Source organism: Sinocyclocheilus grahami, unplaced genomic scaffold (genome assembly GCF_001515645.1).
Source record: "Sinocyclocheilus grahami isolate Dianchi unplaced genomic scaffold, SAMN03320097.WGS_v1.1 scaffold136.1, whole genome shotgun sequence".
NCBI lineage: Eukaryota > Metazoa > Chordata > Actinopteri > Cypriniformes > Cyprinidae > Sinocyclocheilus > Sinocyclocheilus grahami.
Window position 1 is genome coordinate 1,707,971 of NW_015505315.1, and position 7,185 is coordinate 1,715,155.

Below are 7,185 nucleotides of genomic sequence, written 5' to 3' on the forward strand. Positions count from 1 at the left end.
AAAAAAATTTCACCATTGCATAAATTAAAAAGCCAAAATGTGCTTTTTACCGTTTTGTCTTGCTTTTCAAAGGAAAAAAACTACAATTACAAAACAACAATTAAAAAAATATTTAACACTGAACATTTTTAACATTCTAGCAGACACTTTACCAAAGCAGCACAATTTAACTTAAAATTAATAAAATAATTTTTGGCCATCAGACCCCCTTCTTGAATCAGGCGCATATGCATGCGTGCGTATCTATATAAAATATAAATATATATACACACACACACACAGTGGTGTGAAAAAGTGTTGGCCCCCTTCCTGATTTTATTTATTTTTTTGTATGTTTGTCACACTTTAATGTTTCAGATCAAACTAATTTTAATATTAGTAAAAGATAACACAAGTGAACACCAAGTAGTTTTGGATTTAGTTTTCTCTTAATAATAAAAACCTTCATTTAAAAACTGCATGTTGTGTATACTTGTGTTATCTTTGACTAATATTTAAATTAGTTTGATGATCTGAAATATTAAAGTGTGACAAACATGCAAAAAAATAAGAAATCAGGAAGGGGGCCAACACTTTTTCACACCATATATATATATATAAAAAAAGTAACTACAATTAAAAGCAGCCTTGCTGAGAAGAGACTTTTAAAACATTAGAAAATATTACAGATCCTAATTTGAACACTATATGGGAATGTTACAATAAATGTATTAAAACAGAGCTGTTGTAATGATTATCATCAGTATTATGGCCTTACTTTTTATTGTATTATACAGAACAACAGTAAAATTACAATACTAACATTTATGAATGTTGATAAGAGTTCTTGCTTTTTCCAGACTGAGAAACTGACGACTGTATCAGCGCAGATTTTCCACGCGGTTTGACCTTTGAACCCTGGTTAACAAGCAGATCTGTTGCGAGCTCGTGCAGCACTGTCAGAATACATGCAATGCGCGCGTGTATTAGAAAAAGTTCTGTAGTTTATTTACTAATTGTTTAAGGCCATTTCGCGATTTCAATTCTCATACAGTAACCTGCAACAATCACCCCTTCCTCTTCTCATTGAAGACATGCGATGCAGTCCTAAACAGTCTCTCGCTGTCAGAATTATAATGATTTTTGCGTCTTTCTCTTATTTGAAATGCTTCCACACTGCTGACGTGTGTGCTGCATAATAAAGAGTGCGTGCCTCTCACTCTGCGCTGGTTGCTATTTGATCGCATCATATCATTGTTCGGTACAATTTATTCGGTCTTTTCGCATCCGTGCAGCGCGGCTGACACAGAAGAGCGTATGCTGCTTGCGTCCAGTGGATATTCTACAAAATGGCTACAAAATTGAACCACTGATGGCAGATGGACTATTCTGACTTTCATACTTTTCTGGACCTTGACAGTGTAATTTACTAGGCATTCAATGGGACAGTCACAAGCCTCCCGGTTTTCATCCAAAATATGACCCTTTTACGGGTTTGGAACGACATGGGGGTAAGTGATTAATTACAAAATTTTCATTTTGGGGTGAAGTAACCCTTTAAGCTATCGTATGGCTTCAGAAGTAACAGAATAATACGCACAAATTTGGATACGGATCGGCCCTCTCCGACCGATACCCGATCTGACAAAAAATAAAAAAATTGGCGCATCCCTATTTTTGTGTGAGTGAGTGAGTGAGAGTGTGCGCAGCACAGAAAACAGCACACGAGTGCCGAGGGGAGTTCTATTTCGTCTTCTTGCAGTTGAATCTTTTGAAATCACAATAAATGTGCATACAGAAATCGAGAAGCTGAATCGAAATGTAATTTTATAACAAGTAATTTGATTCCTGACCATATGAATCTGATATCCGAAATTGAAATAGCTTTTCGATTCTTAACCCTCCTACTAAATTATTTAATTCTTGCATGCAAAAAGACCCGTATGGTGACTATGGGGCGTTGTAAAATATTTTTTGCAACTTACTAGGTTTATCATTTGTCATTTCTCCCCCCCCCGATAATGTCGATAAACATCCGTTACATGACTGTTGGCGTCGACGTCGCGATACTTGCGAGATGATATACGATATCGTCATATCGCCCAGCCCTAACAGACAGTTTGATGAAGCTGAGGTGCCATAAATGCATTTACACTTCTAAATTTCAAAAGCAGAAATAACTTTATAAGATTAATATTTAAAATTTTTAAACAAATAAATGTTGAAAAAAATGCAATGATACTTTTAAATATGACTAAACCACCAGTAGGTGGCGGCAAATGTCTGTTTTAATGAGCGAGTCATTTATTCATTCATTCAACCTATTCACTCAAACAGCTGATTCATTCAGAAACGAGGCAAATGACTCTCCTGATGAATGGGCCACTGAATCATTGACTCACTCGATTCGTTCAAAAAATGTGGATTCATTCAGTAAGGAAACACTACTGTGTGTTGCTCGAAGACACACAACAGTTCTGCTGTGGCTTTGATCGGAACTATTTTCGTCAGCAAAATTGAGTAAAAATAGTCAATACTTTGTCTAAAATCTAACTTAAATTTTAACTTCTCGTTTATTGAAATACTATTGTACAAAATCAGTGTCACATTGCAATCGTGTTGATATTGATAATCGGGGAAACATGGCCGTATAATGTTGCTTACCTAAATCACATTTTGTAAATATCTTCTTTTTTTTTTTTTACCGCAGTATGCATCTATAAATTTCTGTGAGTTACTTTGTGTGTGCTGCTGTCTCTCTCTCCCACATTCACTCAGGCTGTGCAAGCCTCATCTGGCATGACAAATACATTATCAGTCGCCGTTTACACTGAATGCATTTAAAATTAGAATCATTCTCACACGAAACGACATGTTTACACGTGACTGTGACGTCATTGCCGGCGCCGCTGGCAATAAAAGGATCGGTTCGGAATCGGGAAGACGTGAGATTGACCGCCCGGTCAAGCGAAAAATCGGCCGATTCCGATCACTAACCGGTCAATCAGTGCATCTCTGAAGTAAAGGACATTTGTTTTGGTTGAACTAATACTTTAAAAGCATAATATTCATAAAATATTTTACATAATAGTTTAACTCACATGTGTACAAAATGATCAATCATACTTATTTATCAGTGTTTTAGCTTTCTACATCTCATTTCAAAATGCTTTATATTTGACAAAAATAGGAATAAAAAAATCTTACTTTGTCTCCAGCATTTGGGTTTTTGTCCGGGTGATATTCCTTTGCTAATTTCCGATAAGCCTGAAATATATTGGTTTTAGAAGGTTAGTTTCACTTCAGAAAGCATCCAACACAATGAAACATGCCACATTTAAACCACTGTTTTAAGAAAAGGAATATGCGTTTAAGTAAAACGAGTTACACCTGCCTTAATATTCCAGCAAATATCCCTCGAGATTTTAACTTATGACTTGAGAACCACTCTTAGGAATTTGTTTGTGCGTCATATTCGTATTAAGCCCATAACAACGGCCTTGAACAACGCAACTAATCATAATACAAAACAACCCAGGCTAGTGAGCCATACTGTCGCTAGTCACTGATAGTCACCATCAGTTTAACGAGTTACCAGACAGAGACTCGTTATGTTTTGTGCCGGAGTAGAAACCCCTCTGCGCTAAACACACAGCACTGCTATATGTGATTGACAAACAAAACACACAAAATACACACAGGTCCATCATATGCGTCAGTTTAGTTTTAGTTAAGAGTCAAATTCGTTGTACATGTGACCTCTTTGACATTATGACACATATGTAAAGGGAAAAGCCCCGCGTCAAGGCCTACACACCGGCCACACGGTGAGCTGATGCTAACTATGTTTTCAGCCGCTAAGTACACAGGAAGATGTATACATTATGACTGCGTTTCTTCATGTTCAAGTCCAAGTCATAAATCATACACGGATAAGTGGATATGTAAAGAGACAGCACATACGCTTGATTAAATCCTACAATAATACCCCATCTCGTCGGTTTTGTCCGGTTATCTGGTAACTATAGTCACTAGGCCAAACTCAGCAGCTTTAGCTCAGTGCTAATCCTCCTCTCTCTCTTCCTGACTCACACAAAAATCAGTCGATTCGCTCCCGTTAAACAGCGATAACGAGCAGCGAGGCAAGACACATGAACCCCTACCTTTTTCAGCTCGTTCTCGGTGACCGAGGGGGAGACCCCGAGAATGTCGTATAGTTTGGTATCGGAGACGTTGGACATGTCTGTGCGGAGTGAAGGACTGTCTGCGGGGAGCGGAGAGCTGAAGAGACACACCGGCCGGAAGCGTCAACTTTAACCTCTCCTCACGCGCCTCCTCTCAACGCACGAGCACATGTCATCGTGGTGCAAATATTACACACATCCTTCACGTTAACATTCTGCAGCTTTCTTTTGGCGAGTATTGTTTAAATGATGCAATAAAGGGGCATTTTACATAACTCCAAATGCTGTGAAATATGCCGCTTGTTTGTGTGTGATTTCTGAAATGTAAAATAGTCCAGTGGTCAAATGTCATTGAACTGTAATTTTTTAAAAATATCTACAGATTTAAAATCGGGAAAATTATTTTTTGAATGCTTTTTTTGTTTCCATACACTATTGAACCCACGGGTCAAATGTTTGCGGGTCAAGACCCTAACTGGTTTTGATACATCAAAAATCAGACTATGAAAAATAGTACCTTTACAAACTTCTGCAAAATAATGACTTATAAATAAAACTATATTTAATAAACATTTCTAATAGTTTCTCATTGCATTTTATGTTTTCATTTTCACAACCTGTGAAAATTACTATGAAAAAAATGATTTCATGTTTGTGCTTTTGGAAATGGATCTTTATAGTTAAACTTATGTTGAATTTGAGGCTCATTTTAGCACAAATTATGTGCTTTTTTGTTAGTCTATTCGTATTAAAATTAAAAACAATTGTGTAACCCTAACAATCAAATGAAACAATATCTTCATTATTTAGTTTACCCTAGCCATATTGGATATGCCACATAGTCTATTCCAGCATGGATTTATGTTTTCTCTCTTCTCCCAACAGCAATATAAACAACAGAATAAATAAACAAATAACAACAGAAATATGGGCATAATGAAAGTGTTTTGATTTTAACAGCGAGACATCCATTGAGATCCGTGTTCTTTGGCTTTTTTTAATAGACAGGACGTCAATTATGCTGAATTTAAGATGACTGTAATGATGAAGTGAAGTCCATCCCCCGCTGTACCCCTACACTGTGTCCAAGACATACCTGTCAACATTTGGGTCCCAAAATAAGGGAGACGGAAGGGGGAGGGGGTGGGTTGGGGCAAAAGTATCAATTATGATATTATATTATATCAGTATTATATTAATTTATTATAGTAATTTAAACAGATATTTTACAGTGTTGGGGCATGGATCCTGTTAATTATCAACAAAAGCCTTCTCTCAGGATCTGTTCCTGCTCTTTGTAAACATGCCAGAGTGAGACCAATATTGAAAAGACCTTATCCTTGATCAATTTCAGTCCGGTTTTAGGACAAACCACAGTACTGAGTCTGCACTATTAAGAGTTTTGAACGATGTTCTGCTATCTGTCGACTCCGGAGACTCAGTCATTTTAATGCTATTAGACTTTAGTTCAGCATTTGATACTGTTGATCATGCCATTCTATTGTCACATCTTGAACATTATGTGGGCATCCGTGGAAGTGCCCTCAGTTGGTTTAAATTTTTTCTTACTGACAGGACCTTTTCAGTTGGCATTGGAGGCTCTGTCTCATCCATAGCTCCTCTTACCTGTGGTGTTCCTCAAGGATCCATTCTGTCCCCAACTCTGTTTTCGTTATATATGTTACCTCTAGGTTCTATTCTTAGAAGGCATGGAGTATCTCTTCACTTGTATGCAGATGACACTCAAATGTATCTGCCTTTTAAGCACACTGACAAGAAAGGCTTAGAAACCTTGCTTGCCTGTCTAAATGACATAAGATCCTGGATGTCCTCAAATTTTCTACGCCTTAATGCGAGTAAACTGAAGCAATTGTGTTTGGACCCTCTGTGGGGAAAGAAAAAAACATTGTTAATGTTGGAAATCTGCACTCTTATATCAAACCAACTGTGAAAAGTCTGGGAATAACTCTAGACTCCTACTTTAAGTTTGATCAACACATAAACACAGTAGTTAAGTCAGGCTTTTTTCATCTGAAACTTCTGTCTAGAGTAAAGCCGTTTCTGTCCCCCAAAGATCTTGAAAGAGTCACACATATTCGTTTTATCTCGATTGGACTACTGTAATTCTTCATATGCTGGAATTTCCCAGTCCTCTATTGCAAGGCTTCAAATGGTGCAAAACGCTGCAGCCAGATTTCTAATGGGAGTCTGCAAACGCCAACATATTACTCCTATTTTAATGGCTTTAAATTGGTTGCCGGTTCGTCATAGAGTCGATTTTAAAATATTGATGGTTGTCTTTAAATCCCTTAATGGTCTTGCACCCTCGTACCTGTCTGAACTTTTCAATCTGAACACATGAGTCAGGTGTCTGCGGTCCGCAAACATTTACTCTCTAGCTCAGCCTCGAACACGACTGAAGTCAAGAGGGGATCGTGCATTTGCAGTTGTTGGGCCTAGGCTCTGGAACAGTCTTCCTCTTTATCTGAGATCCCTGTCCTCTGTACATGAGTTTAAATCGAAGTTAAAGTCTTGTCTTCTGGCCTGAGCTTTTTAGCAATTCTTAATTATGTTCTATTTATTTTTATGTCTTATTGCTTTCTTTCTTTATCTGTATCTTAGTTTTATATTCTGTAAAGTGGTCAACTCCTGTTGTGTTTTCTGCGTAAAAATAAGTGTCGTTGTTGGCTTTGGACTAAAACAAAAAGCAGAATAAGGGCTTATTGAATAGGGATGGGTATCGTTAAGGTTTTAACGGTATTACTACTCTTATCGATACTGCTTATCGATTCGGTACTTTAACGGTATTCTTATCGGTACTTTTTGTTTCATATATATACATATATGACAAATTAAGAGCTGAATTAACATTGCTTTATATTCTGAAATGTAAAATAAATATTTAATGAAATTAATATAAAACATTAATTTGTAAATGCACCAGTGTGCAGGCATTTTTAATGTTTTATACATAAGATAAGATACAGTAAGAACATGAACAAAGAAACAAAGTAAAACAAAC

The 7,185-nt window shown here is 36.9% G+C and overlaps 1 long non-coding RNA gene across 1 annotated transcript in view; it reads right to left on the reverse strand.

Annotated features, from left to right (window-relative positions):
* LOC107591031 (uncharacterized) overlaps window positions 1-4,317 on the reverse strand; it is a 12,696-nt gene extending 8,379 nt beyond the window's left edge. The window contains exons 1-2 of the long non-coding RNA XR_001609848.1: window positions 4,143-4,317; window positions 3,187-3,246 (exon numbers count right to left, since the gene is read on the reverse strand). This is a non-coding gene — a long non-coding RNA (uncharacterized lncRNA). The remainder of the gene's footprint in view (window positions 1-3,186; window positions 3,247-4,142) is intronic.
* Between the last annotated feature and the right edge of the window lie 2,868 nt (window positions 4,318-7,185).